Source organism: Hippopotamus amphibius, chromosome 17 (assembly GCF_030028045.1).
Source record: "Hippopotamus amphibius kiboko isolate mHipAmp2 chromosome 17, mHipAmp2.hap2, whole genome shotgun sequence".
Taxonomy (NCBI): domain Eukaryota; kingdom Metazoa; phylum Chordata; class Mammalia; order Artiodactyla; family Hippopotamidae; genus Hippopotamus; species Hippopotamus amphibius.
Window position 1 is genome coordinate 28,633,066 of NC_080202.1, and position 24,808 is coordinate 28,657,873.

The following is a 24,808-nucleotide window of genomic DNA, read 5'->3' on the forward strand; positions in this document are numbered from 1 at the left end:
AAGAGAAATAAGATCAGACTTGGCAGCATAAATTTACCACTATATTCAATTCAATGTTGGTTCTGTTCTGTTTCATGAGGATGGGAGGAGGGTTATAGTAGTTCCCTACACAAAACACACAAGAGATTAGAGACTCTTAAGACTCTGAAGTTTGGTCCTCTTTATAAAAAAAATATATTTAAACTAAAGTTTAATTGCTTAAAAAAGGAATTTCTTCAAAAACCATTGACTATGAAGTATTTTCATATATTGTCAAGAAATCCCATTTTAAAGGGGGGCTTTGATGAGGTGGCAGCTTTATCACTTTATAGCGAGTGATTAATGATGACAAGCATGAGAGTATAAACGGCATTATGAAAGATATAAAGTAGGAAGTTTACATGGTGTTTATTACACATGTTGAAAAGTGTGCTTATCTACTAAACTCAGAAGGTAAATGTACATATGTTTGGGTATGTTGAAAATTACAACCATGTTTATTTTTTTAGAACTAATGAAGGAAAGAATTGTATTAGGAAATAATTTTTATTTTGTGGCAAAAATCTGGAAAACAGTTGTAAATGGGTCCAGAAAAACCTGTTCTCCTTCAGGACTTGTCTATTATAATAGGCCAGCCTGTTTCTTATGTGAAAAACACTCTCTAGAGGCACTTCCAGCAACATGACAGATGAGGAAAAATATATATGGGACTTCCTAAAATCCCAACAGACAAAAGCTCTAAGGGTTGGGATTGGGGTTCTAATACATATACGTGGACTACAGATGTGGTGCTGGGCCATAGCTGGTGGGAAGCTGGATCAGGGCCTCCTTCACTGAGCCTGGATCCTCTAAGAGCTGCCCCTTCCATTCCAATGAAATCAGAAAATCCCCAGCCTGTAGACCACGGAGCTCTCTAGGAAACTCATGCTTTTCCTGAAGCCTTAGGTAGAAAGAAACAAAAAGGCAACTGGAAGAAACCACACCGCAAGCCTATGCCAGAGATGGAATTTTATATTTATATTACCTGCAACTGAGTGGAAGCCACAAAGAGATAAATTAACAGAAAGGACCACTGAAACCCCTGGGACCCTGCCAGAGTCAAAACCAGTGACACTTTCACAACTAGGACACATGCAATAATGTAAGAGAAGACAACATCCACAGAACATGCATGTACAAAAAGTGAGTTACAAATATCTGAGGGAACAACTCTCCATATCAGAGAGTTAGCAGATGTGCAAACAGGACTATCAGAACCAAAGATAACAGACCAATATGAGAGTAACTATTCAACATGTATTTGTGATAAAATAAGAGGTAAAAGAATGTCTAGAAAATAGAACACTAAGAAAAAGATAAATGAACTTGAAAAAGAACCAAAAGAACCAAACCACCTTCTACAAATAAAAAACGTAACAGTCACTATAATTAGAAACATAAGAGAGGAGGTAAAGTAGTTGTCCTGCCACAGTTCAAGAGGGAAATAAGAAGGCTATGAGGAAATTCTCCAGCGAGCAACACAGAGATATAAAAAAATGGAAAATATGAAAGATTGATTAAGAGACATGGAGGATACATTGAAAAGGTAAAACATTTCTGACTGGAGTCCCACAAGAAGAGAACAGAGAAGTTAGGAGGTGAGGTGGATGGGTGAGGAGACAGATAGATAAATGGATGTATGGAAACAAAGTGAAACTAAAATTCTAACAGCCAAAAAATAAAAACAAGGGAGGGCAAAGTCAGAGTTTTGTTTAGAAGGTGGATAAGAGATATTGATTAACTGAGTCTTCTGTGCATATTAAAATTTAATGGAATAAATTCTCAAAAGGCAATAATAAGAAAACAAACAAACCAATAAAAATGGCAAAAGATTTAAACAGACATTTCATCAAAGAATATACACTAATGGCAAATAAGAACATGAAAAGACACTCAACATCATTCATCATCAGGGTAACATAAATTAAAATCACCTATAAGATATAAACATGCACCTTTTAAATGGCTAAATTTGAAAAGATTGACCAAAGTAAGTGGTGGCAAGGATGTGGAAGAAATAGAACTCTCCTGTATTGCTGATGGGAATGGAAATAGGACAAACACTGTGGAAAACTAAAAATTTCTTTAAAAGTTAAACATACACCTACCATACAATCTAGCTATTCCATTCCTAGGTATTTACCCAAGAGAAAAAAAATAGCATCCTTCATACAGACACAAATGTTCATAGTATCTTAATTTGTAATAGCTAAAAACTGAAAACAACTCAAATGTCCTTCAGTGGGTGAATTGATAAAACAAATTGTGATATATCCACCAATGAAGGACTACTCAACAATACTCTTTTAAATGATTAACATATGTGTATATAAGCTTATATGCATATGTATGTGTAATATATATGTGTGTGTGTATACATATATATAATGCAATGCATGTAATTTTGTATAAATCAGTCAGTTCAGGAGTGAAGTAGCATGATACCTGCAATTTACATTCAAATTGTTCAGTTAAAAATTGTGTAACATTTATAGAAATGCAAAAGTAACAAAATATAAACAATTATTAAATTCATGAAAGTGTAGCAGTATTTTCTATTCTATTCCTCCAACTTTTCTGAATATATGAAATTATTCAAAATAGAATTTTTGAGAAAACCTAGATATATGTGTTTATATGAGACATAACAAAATATATAATTACACAGACAATGTAGAGGTAAAGATATGCAAAATACACACAAGTAAACCTTAAAAGCAAGCTGGTGTGGCTGTAAAAATATCAGACAAAACAGACTTTAAGGCAAGAAAAAAAATTAGTAGAAAGAAGTTCATGAGTTAAAGGACAAAGGACACAACTCTTCAGGAGTTTTGAATGCCTAAATTTATATTCATCTCACAACATAATCTCAAATACCTAAGGCAAAAGATGTCACCAGTGTAGTCTTCACTCAGTATCTGGGGGGATTGATTCCAGGACCCCCGAGGATACCAAAATCCACAGATACATCCCTTATATGATTTAGTGTAGTATTTGTATATAACCTATGCACATCCTCACATATGCTTTATTTTTTAATACATTTTTATTGGACTATAACTGCTTTACAATGTTGTGCTAGCTTCTGCTACAACAAAGTGAATTAGCTATATGTATACACATATCCCCATATCCCCTCACTCTTGAGTCTCCCTCCCAGCCTCCCTCTCCCACCCCTCTAGGCTGTCACAGAGCACTAAGCTGATCTCCCTGTGCTATGCAACAGCTCCCCACTAGCTATCTATTTTACATTTGGTGGTATATATATGTGAATGCTACTCTCTCACTACATGCCAACCTCCTCTTTCCCCCCATGTCCTCAGGTCCATTCTCTATGTCTGCGTCTTTATTCCTGCCCTGCCACTAGGTTCATCAGTACCATTTTTCTAGATTCCATATATATGCATTAGCATATGGTATTTGTTTTTCTCTTTCTGATTTACTTCACTCTGTATGACAGACTCTAGGTCCATCCACCTCACTACAAATAACTCAATTTCATTCTTTTTTATGGCTGAGTAATATTCCATTGTATATATGTGCCACATCTTCTTTATCCATTCATCTGTCAATGGAAGTTTCGGTTGCTTCCATGTCCTGGTTATTGTAAACAGTGCTGCAATGAACATTGTGGTACATGTATCTTTCTGAATGATGGTTTTCTCTGGGTATATGCCCAGTAGTGGGATTTCTGGGTCATATGGTAGTTCTATTTTTAGCTTTTTAAGGAATCTCCATACTTTTGTCTATAGTGGCTGTATCACTTTACATTCCCACCAACAGTGCAGGAGGGTTCCCTTTTTCCACACCCTCTCCAGCATTTCTTGTTTCTAGATTTTTTGATGATGGCCATTCTGACTGGTGTATGGCGATACCTCATTGTAGTTTTAATTTGCATTTCTTTATGATTAGTGATGTTGAGCATCTTTTCATGTGTTTATTGGCAGTCTGTATGTGTTCTTTGGGAAATGTCTATTTAGGTCTTCCACCCATTTTTGGATTGGGTTGCTTGTTTTTTTTGATATTGAGCTGCATGAGCTGCTTGAATATTTTGGACATTAATCCTTTGCCAGTTGCTTTGTCTGCAAATATTTTCTCTCATTCTGAGGGTCATTTTTTCATCTTTCTTGTGGTTTCCTTTGCAGTGCAAAACCTTTTAAGTTTCATTAGTTTATTTTTGTTTTTATTTCCATTACACTAGGAGGTGGGTCAAAAAAAGATCTTGCTTCAATTTATGTCAAAGAGTGTTCTGCCTGTGTTGTCCTCTATGAGTTTTATAGTGTCTGGCCTTACATTTAGCTCTTTAATCCATTTTGAGTTTATTTTTGTGTATGGTGTTAGGGAGTGTTCTAATTTCATTCTTTTCCATGTAGCTGTCCAGTTTTCCCAGCACCACTTATTGAAGAGACTGTCTTTTATCCATTGAATATCCTTGCCTCCTTTGTCAAAGATAAGGTGATGATATCTCACATATACTTTAAATCATCTCTAGATTACTTGTAATACCTGATATAATGTAAATGCTATGTAAAGAGTTGCCTGTATGTAGCATTTTCCAAGTTTTGCTTTTAGAAACTTTCTGGAATTTCTTTTATGTTTTCAATTTGTGATTGGTTGAAATCAAGGAAACCCATGGATGCGAAGGGCTCACTGTACAAGGAGAAATTAGCGAATTCACAATCGCAGTGGAAGATTTTAAGGTTCTTTTCTAGGATATGGACTGATCAAGTAGACAAAAAAGTTGGTAAAATTATGAAAGACGAGCATATAATTCATATGCCCTTGATACAAAGGGCTTTTATAGAACCCACTATCCGAAAAATAGAACACGCATATCACTTGTAAACTCTCATAAAAGATTCATTAATATCAATGATTCCATAAGCCACAAAGGATGTTTTTAACCAACAGGAAAGAATCTATATCATTCTCTGATGACAATGTAAAAGACAAAAGAAAGAAAGAAAAAGGAAACAAAAATAGCCAATCCCCACCCCACCCCCATATATTTGAAAACAAAGCAAAACAAAAAAACAAATACATGCTTATTCTAGGAACTTATCCAGCAATTCATTCCCTGCATCAAATTCCTTTCTGCTTGAAATACCTAGAGTGTTCTCCTTTTCTGCACTTACTCTTGATTGATTGTTGTCTGCATTAAAAAGCAAGAACTCCTGTTCAGCTACATGCTATAAATAAATTAAAACCCAACACATAGATTGGTAGAAGATATTTGTTACTCACAAAGCCAAACACAGATCAATATTGATGATATACACAGAACTAGGAATCAGTGAGAAAAACCCAAATATTGAAATTGAAAATATGAACAGTGAGAAAACCCAAATAGAATAAGAACACATGAAAAGCTGCTTAACTTCCATAGTAACTGGGGAAGTGCAAAATAAATTACAATCTTTCATTTACATTAAATTGGTGCAAACTTAAAAATTAGGTGTTGGTGAGTACAGAGGAAATGGTAGCTCTAATGAAGTAATCTGGTTAAAATTTAAATGATATCTTGAAAAACAACTTGAAAAGACCTATTAAATTTGAGGATACACATACCATCTGGCCCAACAGTTCCACATCTATTAGTATACCTGAGACAACTGCTAATATTACATAGGGATGCATATTTTTTTAGTGGCTAAAAAGAAAAGTTTGGTAAAACATAATGATCTACCAACCAGAAAATAAATAAGTACCAATAAATTGTGGTTTATTTATTATATAGCTTTTGAAAATAAAAAATAATTACCTATAAATCATGGATAAATCTGGAAAACACTGATGAATGAAGAAAATAAGTTGTAGAATGATGTATAGAGTAACATACGTTATAGTGCTTATGGACAATACATATACCCTGAAACCTGTAAATGGGAATGGGAAGAATTCCCATTAACTTCAACAGTAACTGGAATATTTTATTTCTTTAAAAAAAATTATGAGGCAAGTAAGGCACAAAATTAATGTATACACTGGGTGGTGGGTTCATGAATGTTATTCTCTGCACTTTTCTGTGTACTTGAAATGTGTGTAATTTAAACAAAGAAATAATTCCAATAAAGGCATAATCCTATAATTGCCATTAACAATAGCATAAGAAAAAGAAAAATACCATTCTGAGATACTATGAAAAATGAATGGGGCTTCCTTGGTGGTGCAGTGGTTAAGAATCTGCCTGCCAATGCAGGGGACACGGTTTCAAGGCTTCAGCTGGGAAGATCCCACATGCTATGGAGCAACTAATCCTGTGCACCACAACTACTGATTCTGTGCTCTAGAGCCTGCAAGCCACAACTACTGAGCCCACATGCTGCAACTACTGAAGTCCATGCACCTAGAGTGTGTGCTCCCCAGCAAGAGAAGCTACTGAAATGAGAAGCCCATGTACCACAATGAAGAGTACCCCCTGATCTCCACACTAGAGAACATCCATGGGCAGCAATGAAGACCCAATTCAGCCAAAAATAAATAAGTAAATAATAAAATAAATCTAAAAAATAAATGAATGAATAATGAATGTTCACAAATGCCTAACTTTGCACAGGGAACAAAGTTAGGCATTACCTATTGTGATTGATCAGTGTTTTTGGTTTTGTTTTTAATTGGGGGACTAAAAGAATATCTGTTCTTATTCAGTAGTAAAAGCTACTAGGCACCAAGCAACTGAACAGTGAATGAAATATATGGTATTAGATAAAACATCTGTGTTAAGATCAGAACTTCTCACTTTCCCTAGAGGTGTTTTTCACAGTAAAGATCTAATTTGGTTTGTGGGTTCCCAAGATAGAGTCATGGTCACAAAAACTAGCTTTGCAATAAAACATCTGGGTTCTAGTCTTTAAGAACCTGGCAACTCACTTCAATTTTTTAAACCTGTTTACTTAACAGTGATAGAAATATAATAATACAAATGAAAGCTCTCTGTAAAGTGAAAGTCAACCCTTATGAAATGTATTATCTCAGCAGTTAACTCTAAGTTCTATAGCTGAGTTGATGTTTATTTCAAAAGCCATCCAAATCAATTTACCTCTATTCTACTCAAATTGTACTGTTGAATGTCTGCCTCTATTAAAATTCTCACAAGGGTTTTATTTTGCTAGGGCAATGGGGAAGCAAAAGAGAGTGATGAAGCAGCTACTGAGCTCCAAAGCTCATAAAATAGTAACCTGTAAATTGACTAATAATAGATTATATCTGCTGAGTACTCTTTATAACATAAACTGTGCAAAGAGTTTTCATTTAATCTTTATAATACCAGTTTTGAAATCTATTCTATTATGCTCTCCAGATTTTACATGAAGAAACTGAAGTTTAGAGAAGTGAAGTAACTTGTCCAAGTTTACATGGATAGGGCAAAGTCAGAGCTGAGGTTTGGAGCCGGTTCTGTTGGATTCTATAAACTATTTCTTATGTCTGGGTCACCTATTACTGGTATAGGATCTATAGACATGAAGTACTTTATGTAACTTCTAACCTGATTAGACCTGTAAAGGCTTTTATTCCTAAAAGACTTTAACGAATTATTATAGCTATAAAACTATAAAATTTAATACAGAAAAAGGATTTAGATTTCACCCTTAGTTTATTCTTTTAATTTATTTATGTACACATTTGTTTGATAGATATTTATTGAATATTGACCAATACTTATCAAACAAGTTACTATATTAATAGATAAAAGAATAAATTAAAGGCAATATCTGAATTCTCCTTAAGTACAAAATTTTATGCTTTCATGGTTATAACAGCTATTGAAGGGTACAAAGATGCATGAAATGCAAATTCTTATCTTTAGCTTGCCATCCACATGAACACAATTAATTAGAGAAAGTATTTTATCTATGTTATATTTTATGTAGTCCACTACATTTATAGATCAGAGAATTGAGGTACAGAGTGGTAACCATGTTGTTACAGGTCCGTGAAGACCAAGGATCCCTGGTGTATCTCACCTGTTAATATAAATATAATAAGACATACTGTGATGGGAGCTCCCCCAGAACAAAGTAACACTAGGGCCCAGAGGCCATAACTCAACTAGAAAGGAATGCAGTTGGATCCTGCCATTATCTTTATGTGCCCATTGACTCTGAAGCCCCTCTAGCATGGTTCCTGCATAAATCTGTTGCTATGTAACTCCTGCCTAACTCTGTAACTTAGCAACGGCCCAGAGACCATAGAAGGGGAAGTACCCAATCAGGTTATATGCTCCTTTGCTTGTTACCTTGTTTGGGAGACCAAAAAATTCCAATGTATAGGAGTTTAACGAAAGTATATAAGGGGGTGCCTCACTGTGTTCGGGGCTCAGCCTTTGGATATGAATCCACTGAGCCTGTGCCAGTATAGTAAACACTGCTTCCTGAGTATAGCCTTGGTGTCCTGTCTGCTGCTGATGATTCCTGCTACAATATAAATCAGGTGTTAAGAGAGATGAATTTATAGTTTTGCCTGTTAAAACTTATACTTTATGTGAACTTTATTAAATGAGAATGATACTTCATAAAAATCAGTTTGTTTGACTCCTGGAAGGGATCAGAGAATAAAGTCATCAACCACGTTCCTTCTAGTATGGGATTACAGAGACTAGCTGGAAGTATTGTATTACAAAGTCCCTTCCGTTGCCCTGACAAAGCACTACAGGGGATCCACGTTCAGCACTGGGATGTCTCAGACCAAGTCTAGGGTTTCAGTTGGGTTGTGATCTCCAGACTGCAGGGCTGCACTCTCATATTAATCAGCATAAATATCAGTCCCTTTCTTAGAGTGCAGCACTCAGGTTTGGATCCAGAGATTGACTGGGATTGTAGACTATGCTTTTTGTAACTTCGGGCAACCTAATTTAGGCCATTTCCTCCTGGAAAAGGGCTCATTCAGGTCCTCTCTACTCCTCACTATCTCACTAGGGTTGTGCGTCCATGTGTGTCAGATGTTTGGAAGTTTACAAACCTTACAATGATACTCCTCTCTTTCCTTCAAACCCCACATATGATTTGTCAACAGCTTTTGCTATTTCTGCTTCCCACATAGCTTGGATTTTTCCACTTCTTTCTATCTGCACTGTCCACCTAGCCAAGGCCACATGACTGTTCCCCTGACTGCCCAGTGACCTTCTGCTGGTCTCCCTGATGGAGTCCACTCCCAACTCTGAGACACAGAGAGCTGTATTAAAATGCTGAGTCATCCTGTCACCCACCTCCTTAAAAAACCATTCATTGGCATGGGGGTGCCTTAAATAACATTCAAACTTCTTCCCCTAGCCTACAGAGTCCTCCACCATCTCATTGGCCCTTCCTGCATCTCCATCCCCATCTTCTCCATCCTCCCCTCACTCACTAGGCTTGGCCTGCTCTTCCTTAGTTTCTGGGTTGTGCCAAGTGTTTTGTTACCTCAGAAATGTGGCCCTCACTCTTTTCTCTGCCTCAGCAGCTCTCCCCACACCCTTCACTCATTCTCATCCTTTGGGTATCAGCCTGAATAGCCATAGACTCTCCTTCTCAGACTTTTTTATTTGCCATCTCAGCCATTTGCTTTCTTTCCTGTATAAAATTTACTGCCACTTGTGACTGAACCTGCACCCCAATGAGGGCTGTAAGAAAACAATAAAAAGTAAACAAATAAATGCTACTTGCTTTCCAACAATAATCTTGATCTGTAATTAGTTGAGCATCTATCTTCTCCAATAGAGTATAAGCCCAACAGCAGAGACTTGTCCATCCCTCTCACCACTGTATCCCCAGTTATGAGTACACACCAGCACGTAAATATCTGTTGAGTGAATTCATATAAGAATTTTGTTGATCCTTATATATATTCATGTATATATGAATTATACATGAATTATATACTAAATTCTTTTGTCAGTTCCATTAGTTTTTAAGTTGTTCTCAGTTGTCTACACAGGCAATCATAACATCAGGAGTGGGGAAGATAAATGCATCATGGCTTATCTGATAGCTATACCAATTCTTTCCCTTTCTCGTGTTATTGTATGGGCTGAAACATCTGAGGAGGTGTCTCTGGCTCCATCGTGGGAAATAGGGTAAACTAGCAGGCAGAGCTCCAGGCCCCCAACTTGCCTCAAAAATAAGAGCTAAGCTTTTGTTGGTTTTCTAATTGCTCTGCAAGAGTTTATGAGGGGAAAAATGTTCTACTGCCAAAAATAAACTTGAAAATCATTGGACTAGAACTTCTGAAACAATATAAACAGTGGTATCCCAGTCATCCTTGTCTTTTTAAGAATGATCATTTATTGACTATTTGAGTCAGGTATTATGCTAACAAGTTAAAATACATTTTCTCACTAGAAACACTATGAATTGTATATCAATATTTCTATTTAACAAATAATTTTTAAAAGACTAAGTGAAATGTCCGCAGATGCAAAGAAAGTAAAAATTATAGTCAAGATCCAAATGTTTCTAGTGCTAACCACTTCTCATAACCACCAAGGTAAATAAGGCCATATATGTGGAGATTTTAAAATACTTTTTCCCCTTTAGTAATTTGAAGGTAGAAAAATTGTACTTTCTACAAAATGGCCACAACAATATCTCTCATCCCACATAATGTGACTATGACGTGACTGTGACACAGACCACCAAGAGGTAGTGTTTGTGTCCCCTCGTTTTGAATCACTGTGAGCTTTTGCCCACACTCAAAAGTGATGTTCTGTGACTTCCAAGACCAGATCATAGAAGATAACACCGCTTCCTGTTTCTCTTGGAAGTCTATGTCACTTCCTAGACACCATGACATGAGGAAGCCCAAGCAGCCTTGGAGGGGATCCAAGGCCCCTGGCCCACAGCCCTGGCTGAGCTCCTAGCTGGCAGTTAGCACTAGCTTGCCAGTCATGTAAGTGAGTCATCTTGAAAGTAGATCCTCTAGTCTACACTTTCCATACTCCATTGTGTTGCCCCAGCTAATACTGCATGGAGCAGAGGTGAGCTGTCTTCACTGAGTCCTGCCTAAATTGCAGATATACAAGCAAAACAAATAACGGCTGTTGTTTTAAGCCACTAAGATTTGGAGTGGTTTGTTAAGCAGCAATAGATAACTAAAGCAGATGACATACATTCTATACACCTGTCTTGCAAAACAGGTGAAAAAATTCTACTAACGATTAGGTTTTTGAATATGCAGATTGTATGTATTAGTATCAAGAACAAAAAACCATTGACAAAACAAAAAGACAACCTATCAAATGGGAGAAAATATTTGCAAATGATATAATCTATAAGGGGTTAATATCCAACATATATAAACAGCTTATACAACTCAACATCAAAAGAAAAGAAAAAACTCGATTAGAAAATAGGAAGAGAAAACCATAATCCCAAAAGAAACATGTACCATAATGTTTATTGCAGCACTATTTACAATAGCCAGGACATGGAAGCAACCTAAATGCCCATCAACAAATGAATGGATAAAGAAGATGTGGCATATATATACAATGGAATACTACTCAGCTATAAAAAGGAATGAGATGGAGCTATATGTAATGAGGTGGATAGACCTAGAGTCTGTCATACAGAGTGAAGTAAGTCAGAAAGCGAAAGACAAATATTGTACGCTAACTCATATATACGGAATCTAAAAATGGTACTGATGAACTCAGTGACAAGACAAGAACAAGGATGCAGATGCAGAGAATGGACTGGAGAACTCGAGGTTTGGGGGGAGCGGGGGGTGAAGGGGAAGCTGAGATGAAGTGAGAGAGTAGCATAGACATATATATACTACCAGCTGTAAAATAGATAGCCAGTGGGAAGTTGCTGTAAAACAAAGGGAGTTCAACTCGAGGATGGATGATGCCTTAGAGGACTGGGACGGGGAGGGTGGGGGAGTAGTCGAAGGAGGGAGGGAATACGGGGATATGTGTATAAATACAGATGATTGAACTTGGTGTACCTCAAAAATAAATAAATAAATAAATAAAATGAAGAAAAAAAAATAAAATAAAAAATAGGGAGAACTGAACAGACATTTTCCAAAAAGGAAATACATATGGCTAACAGGCACATGAAAAGACCCTCAGCTTTGCTAATAAGCAGGGAAATGCAAATCAAAACCACAATGAGATATCACCTCACACCTGTCAGAATAGCTATCATCAGAAATAACACAAGTAAATGTTGACATGGATATGGAGAAAAGGGAACTCTCACACACTGTTGGTGAGAATGTATATTGGTGCAGCCACCATGGACAACAGTGTGGGGGTTTCTCAAAAAACTAAAAATAGAACTACCATATGACCTAGCAATTCCACTCCTGGGTATATCTGAAAAAACAAAAACACTAATTCAAAAAGGCACATGCACCCCAATGTTCATAGCAGCATTATTTGCAATTGCCAAGATATGGAAACAACCTAAACTTCCATCAACAGATGAATGGATAAAAATGAAGTATATATATACAATGGAATACTACTCAGCCATAAAAAAGAATGAAATTTTGCCATTTGCAGCAACATGGGTGAACTTGGAGGGCATAATGCTAAGTGAAATAAGTCAGACAGAGAAAGACAAATACTGTATGCTATCACTTATATGTGGAATCTAAAAAGTACAACAAACTAGTGACTATAACAAAAAAGAAGTAGACTCACAGATATAGAGAACAAACCAGTGATTACCAGTGGGGAGAGGGAAGTGGGGGGGGGCAATATAGGGATAGGGGATAAAGAGGTACAAACTCTTAGATATAAAATAAGCTACAAGGATATATTATACAACATGGGGAATATAGCCAATATTTTATAATAATTATAAATGGAGTATAACTTTTAAAAATTGTGAATCACTGTAGTGCAAACCTGTAACATATAATATTGTACATCAACTATACCTCAATAAAAAAATATTAATCTCATCCAAAAAAGAAAAAAAGAAAAAATACAGTGATTTTATACTACCTTTCATCAACCTTTGCTATTTCTTGGGTTTGCTTATATAATTTTGGAATGAAAACCTAGATTATTACTATTATGGTTTACAACATCCATCTTCTCTTTAAAGAATTATATTTTTACATTTGCAAAATAACTTCAAAACCATGCTTTTATTGTTCACTTTTAGTTCTTTTAAACTATGTCTTTACTATTCTTGAATTCTTAATTTTGACCCCTCCTCAAAGTTCTGTAAACATTGAGGACTGGCGTTCAGTCTTAAGGAGAATAGCTTGATCTGTGTTCTTCTCTGGAATACATGTGTTTTTTTTGTTGTTGTTGTTGTTTTGTTTTTTTCTGTTTTAAAAGCCTCAATTCATGTAGAAAGCTTGATTTGTCTTTTATATTCAAGAATTTTGCCTGGGTATACCTAGGCATGTGTTTCGTTTCCTTTTAGTGAATCTTTTTAAAGCTTCAAGCTTAAATAGCTCAAAAATTTCTTCTTCTGTCATTTAATTTTTGCTTGTGTTCTCCTGGTTTCATTTCCTGCTCTGGAATTCCAACTTTGCATAACTACATCTTTCAGACTCCTTATGTCTTATCTTCTCTTTCATTATTTTCAATTATTTATTATTTTCCTGTGAGTCTTGAGAGAACTCTCAAGGTTTTCTTCAGCTTCATTAATTGGATTTTTTCATCATAATACAGGACATTCATTCCTTCACGGGGAGAGGTGAACATAGCAAATATATTCCTAATTTTCACCCAGTCTTTCCTCATTCATGACAATCAACCCTCATTTTGGAGATGAAATATCTTCTTGAGTCCTATTGCAAACAAGATTTTAAATCTTTTTAAATGTTTGCTCTTGGCTTATGATAAATATACTTGGGTGCAATTTAGTAGAAAAGGATAAGTGGTGCAGGGAACAGAAAGTGGCAGAAGAAATACTTGGCAGTTCTGAATATTTCAATTTTGAGTGCTGGTGGATCTTTTTTAGATTCCTATGTTAATTATGGAGTGTTATCAATTTTGGCTCTAGTTTCTAACATATCTTCATGGAGAATATGAGGCATGAAAGGAAACTTTTTTCATAGCAGCAGTGAGAAAAGCCAAGGCAGACTAAATGTGTTCCCATCAAGATGGGACATCCTTGTAGCCATTTTGAAGGTCCATGTATTGACATGAAAAGATGTTTGCCATATACAGTTAGTGCTGAAAGCAAGTTTTTAAAAACTTATATGATCCTATTTTTGTGAGACATATTCGTCACTGTAAAAAAGTGTGATCTTTTTGTTCAAAACAGTTAAATTTGCTAAATCAATGCAAACTTGCAGTCAGTAGAGGGCGCAAGGAGAGAGAAAAGTAAGTGAGGTGAAAAGCTGATGTATGAGTAGAATGAAAGTTTTCATAACATAAACATTATTTTGATTTCCTTTACATTCATTTTTCCAAGAAAATTTCAGAAAGATCATAGAAGCAGTTTGTCACTTTTACTGCAAAATATTTGTTACTGTCTAGTGAGTCAAAGCACGAACTTTCAGTAGGTAAAGGCAACAGAAAATAATTGAGTGCCTATTTTGCGGCAGACACTGACATACACCTTATACACCGTAGTCTCCTACATAGAACATATTTTGATGTTTCATCAGACATTGCAAACAGATAACCACAGACTTGAAGGGGTTTTGATCAAAAAAATGGCTACAAAGGCTTAGAGATACTGACAAAATCTCATGGCTACAGACCACTTTATAGTTTATTAAATGCTTTCATATTTACTATTTCATTTCATACAACATGCTATAAAACAGATCCTTGTTTTAAAGATGAAGGCTGAGTGGTTATGGAGGGTGGCAAAGTTAAAGATTTTCTCAGCAAGTCTTATGCGTCTGGGCATGCTGATTTCCATATGCTGCCTCTCCAACAATTGAGAAATCTTCTGACATAAGTAACACTTTGGCCCCACAAAAGAGTCACACAGTATGAGCAATAGTTAATACCAATGCAAATCAAATAATTTTAGTCCTCCATTATTTTTTACAGGATTTGAAATTAGAACTCACATCTCTGGCTCCTGGATTAATCAATCTAGATTTGGTGGTTTCCAAATGCGAATTTGGAGACACGCACGGAAAAATGTGAAAAATAAAAGCAATGTGGCGAGCTTATATCCTGTTTTTGTTTTTGCACTAAAGTACTCTCTCTTTTAAGAGATAATCATGATTGTGGATGGTGGTATGCTTTTTTTTTTCTTTTTTCTTTTTTTTTCTTTTAAGTACTTGTTTAGCAAAAGAAAGCAAGCTCATAGATAAAGAGAACAGATTGATGATTGGGGTGGGGGCAATAAGTAAAATGTTTTTGGTTTTTTTGTTATTGTTGTTTTTCTGTTTGTTTGGTGGTTTTTGTTTTTTTGTTGTTTTGTTTTGTTTGCTTTAGTTTAAATGAATTGAATTGTTCTTTAAAAAAATTACACTATGTGTGTGGAATCTGGCACAGCTTAGGAATTCCCATCAGTGTTAGCTCCATCCACAGAGATGCCAGCTGAAACTCACATGGGTCCTTTGTCCATGTCTTCCATGACATGACCTTTACTATTTGCCGATGGTCAGCCCATCCAAATTCCAACCATCATTCTTCTGAGATAATTTCCCCAGAGTGTGTGAGAGGGAAAAGGAAGAAGAAGGGCAGTCAGGAGGATTCATTCCTAGGGGATCTGGATACAAATCAGGTCTCCTCCTATGTGCATGTCATTCAGACTCCATTTAGATACAAAGGGGTGAGACTGGGTTCCTAGTGAGAAATTAAACCTCTTCACTTCTGCCTGGTCTATATGGAGCCGTTCCCTGGTTACCTCCTCTGGGCTTTGTGATTGGTTGGCTGTGGAAGTAAGGGAGGGGGGAAGTAAGCCGCATTTGGAGCTGCAGCATCCCTTGATCACAGGCCCTGGGAGAGGGGAGGGGAAAGGAGGGCTGAGCAGCTGGGGAAGAGAGAGCCATTTCTCTCCACTGACTGCAAACTTCGTGCTCACAGCTCACATCTCTCTGGCATCCAGAGGCCTCTTCGACTGAGAACTCTACAATGCTGGATGTTCTCACCCTGATGTTCTTTGCCATCATAGGCTTGCTCATTCTGTTCTACATCATCTATCTGCTCTAGGGGCTCACATCAGTGATGTGGAGCCCGCAGGAGAACAGCTCAGGGATGGGGAAGGACGAAGCTGACAGGCCTAGCACCCTGCCTGCAAACGCTCCAATGGATTTTTGCTTCTGGTCATTATTTCCAGTATTGATTCAAAAACAAAACTACAAGAGATCCTTCCTGGTTTCCTATGTTTTTCTCAGATGCATTGATGTAGCATTTCCCTGACCACTCTGAAAAAAATAAGAAATGCCAACTGCTTTCTTAGAGACCTAATTTATAATACAATTAATATTAAAATGAAAAATAAATCCCACAATGTGAAGAATTTTTAGGTAGATTGCATTGGGAATGGTGTGCAGGGCAGGAGGGACTATTACTTCTTAGTTTTTTCTTCAAGTTTGGTGGTCAAAAAAAAGTTTGAAATCCTTTATCAGTCTCTCCCTCCTCATTTTACTTTCTTACTGATCTGAGTTCCCAAGGAAGCACTGTTTTCAATCGGCAATGAACAATCCTGGATTCTCAGGCTGCCAAGCTTCTCAATAAAGCTGTCCATGAGGCTGGTGATAAGGACTTTTCCCACTCGTGTTCGAGTTTCTCAGCCATGAGATGAGTCCACATGCACTACCGTCTGAGGCCACCTGTCTGCCTGCCTAGGTCAGGCAGCAGGGTCCTCACATGCCCACTGAGCAGCCTGCTGTCCTCCACCCGCAGGCAGGCTGCCCACAAGACCAAGAGAGGCCAGGCTGCTCTGGACTGCCTCAAGGTATTTGATGGGATCCCGCCACTCTATGACAAAAAACGTGGATGGTGGTTCCTGCTGTCCTCAAGGTTGTGTGTCTAAAGGCTGTGCGAAAGTTTGCTCGAGGTTGGCTGGAAGTCCCAGGCAGTAACAGCCACCCTGGAGGAGAAGAGGAAGAAGGCCAAGATCCATTACTGGAAGAAGAAATAGCTTGTGAGACTATGGAAGCAGGGTGAAAAGAACATAGAGAAGAAAATTGACAAATTCACAAAAGTCCTTAAGACCCATGGGATTCGTAGTCTGAGCCCAATTTAAAAAAAAAAAAAAAAAAAAGCTGTCCATGAGCTCTTCAGATAAATTAGTAGACAGGTACATCCATTCTATAAGTTCTCTAAAATTCTCAAAAGAGAAAAAATTAGTGGCTAATGAGCAGACAAATATCCTGCAGAGCCATCTTTTTACAAACAAACCCCAGTAATCCGGCTAAGATGTTTCAAAAAGAAATTATAAGAAAAATTTTGGAGCAGAATAATTTTCAGTTTGTGTGGGAAAAAAAAAGGTCCTGTTCACTACTCTAAGCCATGTGTTACTGTAAAAATACACAGAATTCACTATTTTAAAAACACTTACCACCTCTTTCAGATGAGATATCCCCAACCCCTATATTGAAAGGAAATTGTTATTTTAAGCTTAAAGAGACGATCATGAAGTACAGAAAAAGTTGGAAAATAAAGATTGGCTGTGATGCATTTGAAAACTAACAGAATGATTCATGGTAGTTTTCTGACATGGTCAGAAACTGCAAAGAAAATGCTTTGAGGGAGTCAGTTAATCTATTCAGGCTTCCATGTTCTCAAACTTAAAATGGAAGAGCTAGACTAAATGGTTATCAAACCGTCTTGCAGCCCTAGCAGTGTATGTGTTCAGGACTTTTTGACTTGTCTGTATAGTTTTGCAATTTGTAAGTGCTTTTGCAGCCTACATGTTTGGGGGATAAAATGGTGGATGGGAAAGCACTGGCCAGCTGCAGCTGGAGGGGAGTTGATGGTCACACACACACACACACACACACACACACACACACACACCCCTAGTATCAGAGCCCACATTTCCATGCGACAGAGGTTTTTCCCAGCTGAACTCAACCTGGAAACTAATCCATTCTGCTAAAAGGAGGGAGGCACATCTATAAAGCAGCCCACCACAGTGCTGGAAAAGCATGGAGGCAAGCCTGATGGAATGCCCAGAGTGTAAAAGGAAGTCATAAAGTAGGTAAACAGACAGAGAGAGAGAGAGAGAGAGAGAGAGCACCTTCTTGAAGGTGATAAATAACTGGAGAGGTATCCCATAGGGTGTATTAAAGGAAAAAAAAAATTTATAAAGAGTGAATGAGACTCCCTACTAATGCCACACGTTCTATACAGTTGCAGATGCAAAACCTGCTAATTTACTGCCACTGATATCAAAGGTCAGGAAACAAGGAAGCCACAGTCCCAGCACAGAACAGAATAGGGCTCAAAGAATCGGTTTGGCAGCTCCTGGAGGCCACAGAACATCAGACAGGCCCAGAGCAGAGAAGGCTCCCTTAGGCCTGGCTAGGTCTTTGTCAGACCCATGCAGATGATTCTGGGGCAGGGAGTTGGGCATTTAGCGTTTCCATAGAGCGTTGTTCAGCCCTATGCTTAGTCTTTGTGGTGGTCTCATTCCATATCACAGGTTCAGCCATTTCAACAAAGTTTCTTGTATTTATAGTGTTCCAACATTAAAGAAATCCTCCAGATATTGTTATAGAGCATTGTTTTGTTTGCGTAGACCTGAATTTTCAGTGCTACCCAGACTTTGTGCCAGGAGGATAAAAACATGACAGCAGTATGTCTTCCTCAGGACACGTTGCCTTAACCAGGCTTCTTTCTGCACGTCACACTTTCACAGACCCGCTCGCATTCCATCCACATACAACCCAAAGGCAAAATGCTGATGTTTCCAATGAGGGAAACTGAGGCACAGAGATATTAATCAATTTGGTCCAGAATCACCACATTTTAAACAGTAGAGCCAACCAAGAAGCTAAAATCCAGGTCTTCTGACAGCTAGTACCTCAATACAGTTTTGCTGAGGAAATGTATATTACATGCTTACTATGCATCAGGTGCTATGCTTCTGCACAGGGGACACAGGATATAGTTGGAAAGCCTCTACTCTTGAACTTTTGGAATCTCAGAAGAGGTAGACAAGAAAGCAGCAACTTTACACATTATTTGGCTAGGGCTATGATATTTGTAAGTGTAGAGCAGTGTCCTCAACCAGGTACAATTCTGACCCCCAAGAGATATTTGGCAATGCCTGAAGACATTTTTGGTTCTCACAACTCAGGAGTTGCTACTGGCATCTAGTGGGTAGAGCCAAGAATACTACTAACATCCATTAATGAACAGGACAGCCACATACAGCAAAGAATTATCCAGCCCCAAATGTCAAAAGTGCCTAGGTCAAGAAACCCTAGAGCAGTATAGGGACACAGTGGAAGGATACTCAAGCCTGCTTGGTCCAAAGATGGAGGAAGACTTACCAGGGGAATAGGTTGGGCTTGAGGTATCAGGAAAAGTGAGTAGACATAATCTTGAATATCCAAAAGTAAGAACCAACAGACAAGAGGAACATGAAATAGCGTGTTGCATTTGTAGGCTGATCTAAGTTAAAGCTGACCCTTCAATGAAAGGAAACCATTGATGGTTTTAACCAGAGAGCCACGTAGTTAGGCTCACATACTCAATGGTTTACTATATTAGTGTCAAGCAGAGGATCTCAAACTTTATTTGGGACATGAATAAAAAATGCAGATTCCTGACCTACCAACACACACACCCCCAATATCCTGATGCAGTAATACAGTAGGTCTAGGGTAGAGCCCTGAAACCCATATTTTTTTGTAAGTACCCTGCACAATTTTCATGCAGGTATTCCAACTCCTCACTGGTATACAGAATATATTTGATGGTGGTAAAATTATACTCCCACCACGAAGAAAATAAAAAGGAATTTCAGAAAGAGAGAAATAGATAGACTTATCCTTTTCTCTGCTCTAATCCATAATGTGGGATCTGAACTGGGTGCTTACATAGGAATCTGTGTTAATGCAAGTCACACAGCAGCACAGCTGCTCCTTTTTGGATTCCGTGACCTGGGACGGGAGAAGCACACTCCATGTGGCATCCTCTTGACAGCCCCTGGGGAGCCCAGTTGCTCTCAGGCTATGTCCTGGAATTCTGTGTCCCAAAGCTTTGTTCGTACAGTGGTACCTGCTTCCTGTTCCCAGAGAGACTCACCCTTGGGCTCTCCCACTAGTCTTCCCAAAATCTGGCTGCTCCCGTGTCCTGTCACATAAAGCCATGAGCTGAGGTCTCAGATTTACATTTCGTCATGTCAGTCACAACCGAGTAAATCTCCACCAGTGGGAACTCCACCCTGCTGCTTGCCTTACAAATTCAATTTACCATCTATGGTATTATTGATTTCCTTCAACACCTCACACTTCTTACCACATTGGCTTTGGATCAGCAAGAGTGGAAATTAGTGTGTAAACACTGCAATCCTAGAATATCTGATTTGACTGAAGGAAACCTTTGCACTGCAGTCCATCTCTGAGCCAGATGTCTGTGACTTGCCTCTCAGGGAAATAGATGAATATCCACAGTAAGAGGTTAATAGCTTTGCTGACAGATGCTGCACCAGGGAGTTTTTTTTTTTAAAGCGTCTTCCTGATAACTAGGGTAGTTGTGTTAGCTGTTTTCCCAAGTTGTCTCATCTATGTTCTCTGATAATGATATGGGAAATTATAGAGCCCAAATAGTATTTTTTAAATATAATAAAAGGAAAGAATATTGAAGAATCTACAGAGGGGACCCTGAGATCTGACAAATGGGACTTTGAGAGGTTGGGTGTCTTGCCTAAGGCCAACAAAGAGGAAAAAAGATTCAAACCCAACTTTCCTGACTTTCGGTTTATGGCTGTTTTCATTGCACAACAAGAGTGAAAAGTCAGAAATGTTAATTTTGTTGTGGAAGTGATCCAAAACCATCCCCTGTAACCTTAGAAAGAAAGAACGAGTCATATCAGAGCTGTAGAGAAAGTTTTACAAACTAAGTTAAACTTGGAAAATAAATAGAAATAAGTCAGGGGAGAGAGGTTCCCCTGAGACCATCAAGCCCCTCAAACTGGAAGTCATCCAAAGATAATGATGGCAGATTTACTGACTAGGCTCAGTGGCCAGTTGCAGTTCAGAATGGACTTGATGCCCTCAGTCTTCACAATGGAAGAAACATCGTGTTCTCATTCTGTGGCCATTCCATGGTCTTGGGATCATTAGTTTATCAAGTTTTACAATTGCTTTTACGAAGACAATAATGCCCTTTTCCTGTATAGTTTACTGAAGTAAACAAGAAGGAGACAGCAAGGGACCATCTCCTTTGTGAAGCAAGACTTTAAAACTTTTATCTAAAGAAAGAAAGCAAGAGATCTGTTCTCTACATTGTTCCATGAGATAAGTTCACAAGATAAATAGTTCTAGTTTGACCTCAGTGAAGCTGGGCAAGTGGTTCCCTTTCTCACTACCCACCCACATCGTGAACATCAAAGACTTTTTCAGTGGATAAAAATGTTTGCAAACAGTTTCTTTAACGGATCCTATTCTCATCAGTGGGTCACTACAGAGGTTCTGTGGGAAGATGATTGCATGTGGGAAGATAATTTTCTGGCAAAATATTTTTTTCCAAACCCAAGTTTATTCTGGGGTGAGTGTAAACTCTTATGAGCAACAGAAAACGTGCATATCACCTGAATACAGAAACAATAATGCATAAGAATTAGCAGGTTAACTTTGGAGTCAAACAGGCTTTCGTTCTTGTTCTGGGCTTCACCATTTTCCAAATGGTGTCTTCCCAAAACAAGTCTCTTAATCTCTTCCTTTGTATACTGGGACTGTCTGGCACCTACCTCTTGGATTATTTATGAGTATTAAATAATCTATGAAAAGTATATAACACAAAGTAAGTGTTCAATAAATATTTGTTTATTATTAAGTAGAGCCTGCAGTTGGGTATACAGGTTACCCACCATCCAAAGAATACTGGAAAAAATGCAAATAATAACTGAATAATTATTCAATTATAACTGAATAACTAATGTACTTAGCACTAAATAGCTGGACACTTTGAAATAATCCATTTGAAAAAAATATGAGTTTTCAAGTTTATATCTGATTCCAGTGTAGAGTCATCCTTTTACTTGTTCATTTATTTGGCAAAAACTTTCCTTATATGTATGCACAATGACTGATACTATCCTTCGGGAACTTAAAGGAGATCTTCCAGTCAACATGATCTTGGTAAACCCCAATGTGAACACTTGCCTACATTGTATAAGGCCCAAAACAGGACATCTTTAGAAATGGATTTTCTAAAGAAATCCATAATGGACTGGGACTGCCTTTTTTTAAAGAAGCTTTAACTCATGGGGCAACATAAAATTAGCTCTTAATTTTAATAACAGACAAAGGCTGTTTCTCCAAATGTGAAGTGATTGGAACTTTCTATATATGCCCTTGGAATAGTGATCAATGGGAGAAGAAAACATTTTCATTCCCAGAAAACATCTATGAAGTGCTTTTTTCATGCTAGGCACTGTACAAAAGAGAACTACATAGCTATATTCTTGTTTTTGAGGAGTTAAAAATTGAACTTTATGTATTGAGTCAATATATTATTGAGTCAATATATTATTTACATATAGTCAGTACATTTAAAGTCTCGAATCTGAATTCTTAAAACATTTATTCCTTATTCCAGGCAGAAAGCAATCTCAGATCATGTATGTATATCGCATATGTGTCTGCAATATTGTGTGTTTACATAAAGTGAAGTGAATTATAAATTCAATCATAATTTTAGTGGAAAATCCATCTGTGAGACTATGACAGCATTATTTGGCAACTCAGACAATGCTTCACAAATTAGTAGTCAGGCCGTAATGCCACTTTCTCTAGCAATTGCCTCTCCGTTGGAGAAATGGGTAGGTATGCTAAGCAACTAAGTGTATGCTGTCCACACCCTGCCCTCTATTTCTGCTGACAGTATCACAAAGCTATTAATTACTTAGGCTTAAAAACCTTACAAACCCCTCGCCCTTGATAATTTTACTCTGTGAAATCCATTGCCAAATTTTACTGATTCTACCCGTTGTAGTGACTCCCCACCGGTATGCATTTTCTATTATTAGGCCCCCAGCACTCTCATATAGACAATCACAAAGGTTTTCTAATTTGTACACTTTGTGCCTTCCCTGTTTTGACTCCCCACCCTTAGCCCCTGGCCCCTGGCCCTGTGTACCCAACACTTTAATGCCAGCCTACTACTGACAAAGCACAGAGCTAACCATGCCATCCTACTCAAAAAACACATTGCTCTGAAAATAAAGTCTGAACTCAACATTGAGGCAATGATCTCACCAGCAACCATTATCTGGACTGCTCCCTGTCTGCCCCATGCTCTCTCAAATTTAGCCACAAAGGCTACTTAAAGTTCTATGCAGATTTGCACTTTTCTGAGCTACGTTTATATACAGTCTGTTCCTTCCATCTAGAATCACCTTCTCTCCTTTCCTACTTACACTGTAAGGTACCAATCTGCCATGAAGCTTTCCTTTCCACCTGAACCGGACTGCTTTCATCTTCCAGGGATCTCCCATAGAAGTTTGGTATTCCCTCTAGCAGAAAGATTACCTGTAGCTTTCCCGTCCCGGGCTGTAAGTTCACTGAGAGCAGAGACTTGCTGGTTTCTGTATGCTTAGCTAGAACATTCAACAAGTTCCTGGCACCCAAAATGTGTGTAGTAGATATCAATACACCCCAGGCAAGTTGAGTACTTAGCCCTGCTGAGTTTTAGTTTCCTCACCAGTAAAATAAAAATACAAATAGCTGAGACAGGGTCTGTGTATCAGTGGTGCATCTTAGACGCTTGATAAGCGTTATTGTGTTCCCTCCTTTCAAACTGGACATATCGTGTAGGTCTACTCAGAATGAAGCAGTCTGGAGTTAGACCTGGGGACAGTGGCACCCTCTACACACCCATTCCTTTCTCCAAGAACTGGAGATAACAAAATCTACTCGTGAAAGTAAACTCAATGTTCCTCTTAAGCACAAAACTTTAAAATCTGTGGTTTCAACTGAATATTTCGTTATTTGGGGGAGGGCCGGACTAGTGAGCCCATCCCATGCCAGTCATTTCAAGACCAGAGCTACATAACTAGGATATGGCAAATCAGGTCAGAAGGTATGTTCTGCTCAGTGAATATGGAACAAGAGAAGCTAACTGACCCTCACAGAACATCCTAGATTATTAGCTTTTAGAAAATTTTACATGTTGCAGGGTGGTCTCAGATCCCCAGGACCAGACTGATGTTGCAGCCTAGAAATTTTGTGCTGATTAGGAGTGGGGTTGGGGTTACACAATGTTTGTGCACATCATTTTATGAACAAGTGACATTTGTCACCAGAGGATAGGGAGAGATTGCTTCTGTAAAATGGCATAGAAGGGTCCCATATTATCAGGGATCAAATGGCAAAGTGGGGGAGGGCATCGTTGTCCCTTCCCTTTCCTCCCCTGGAAAAGGCAAAAATGGTGGGCTGTTCAAGCCCCTGAATACATGACCATAGCCCAGTAGGGGAAACTGACCAAAGGTCTGTGCACTTGTCTTCAGAAGGTGTCAGCCCAATTTGCAATAACTCTTTACCTCTGGGCTTCCTCATCATAGGCCTCCAAAAAACAATGTATGCAAATATAAAGGACTGTGCAAGATACATGAGGATGTATCAGGATCACAGCTGTTTCAGTATATATTCAGATTTTGAAAGAAGAAAATCGGTTCTTCTCGTCTGAGGCCAGAATGACAATTAGTTCTTGTTGAAGTAAGATATAATTTATCCACCCTTCCCTAAGGTCCCACCCTGT

At 38.0% G+C, this 24,808-nt stretch overlaps 1 non-coding gene across 1 annotated transcript; it reads left to right on the top strand.

Annotated features, from left to right (window-relative positions):
- The first annotated feature begins 16,619 nt into the window (after positions 1-16,619).
- LOC130841083 (small nucleolar RNA Z195/SNORD33/SNORD32 family) lies at positions 16,620-16,704 on the top strand. The gene has a single exon (XR_009050126.1). It is a non-coding gene; the product is annotated as a small nucleolar RNA Z195/SNORD33/SNORD32 family (small nucleolar RNA).
- The last annotated feature ends 8,104 nt before the right edge of the window (positions 16,705-24,808 follow it).